The sequence below is a fragment of the Camelina sativa genome, chromosome 5 (genome assembly GCF_000633955.1).
Source record: "Camelina sativa cultivar DH55 chromosome 5, Cs, whole genome shotgun sequence".
Lineage (NCBI taxonomy): Eukaryota > Viridiplantae > Streptophyta > Magnoliopsida > Brassicales > Brassicaceae > Camelina > Camelina sativa.
The window spans coordinates 32,834,992-32,836,025 of NC_025689.1; the positions used below are offsets into that span (position 1 = coordinate 32,834,992).

At 40.3% G+C, this 1,034-nt stretch overlaps 1 pseudogene; it reads right to left on the bottom strand.

Annotated features, from left to right (window-relative positions):
* LOC104788283 overlaps positions 1-1,034 on the bottom strand; it is an 8,486-nt pseudogene that overhangs the window by 3,234 nt on the left and 4,218 nt on the right.

Below are 1,034 nucleotides of genomic sequence, written 5' to 3' on the forward strand. Positions count from 1 at the left end.
ATGACACCTTCAGGGAGAGTCACAAGTAACACCAAGGAAAAAGCAAAGACAAAATGAGACAGCAAATTCAACCGGAAAGAAAGCCACTCCATTGCGGATGCAACATGGAACCAAGGCCTTGAATGGCTATCAATTAGAATAAGGTTTGAGCTAATGAAGCGCTCTCGTTGATCAAAAGCACGTATTGTTGTTGCACCAGCAAGCGATTCAGCGAAATGGTGGAGGATTGGAGCTCTTTCTACTCCCGACATGCGTGACAGTTCTCTTGCTGTTGGTGTGTAATATCTCTGAAGAAAACACGAGCATAAAAAAACAGTAAGCAAGAATTGTTGTATCATTTTCAAGAAAATGGATTTGTTTTCTCTCTTACCTGGTAAAACACGCAGGCTATTGCTACTGGAAGGAAGATGACACAAACTTGCCAAGCCACTTGCGACATGACAAAGATGGTTCCAACAATTTGAATGATCGAAAAAGCACACCAACCTAGTCTGACTGCCATTTCCAAATCCAGGACACTTTGATCTGTGGATGCCTATTATCAAACATGAAAAACCAATGTATATTTTTCAGTCTAGATTATTAATACAAACATGTTTTTTGTTAGATTGATTCTGGTACTTTACCCTGTTCAAGATTCTTCCTGTTGGAGTTGAATCGAAAAATGACATGGGAGCTCTGAAAATGCTGCAGAGCATCCTTGAGAAGAACGTCTCTGCTGTTAGAAGTCCACCTATCGCGACTAGAATAGTCCTTGCTAAAACACAAAGTGAACTTCCTGCAGCAAGAAGTGCATAAACAAGTAAAATCCGATCCATTCTTAACTTTGGTGTGGATTCAGCAGTTGGAGGAGCAGTCCATGCCATCCAGTAATTGCTAGCGATCTGTAGCATTTGAAAGCAAGACTGAGCCAATATTATGAGTGGCACAAGCAATCCGCCTTTTACAGTTGTTAAATATGCCATGTAAACTTCTTTGCCAATTACTCCTTTCTCTATTTCTTCATCTTGCACTAGCTTTGCTTCTTTCTTTTT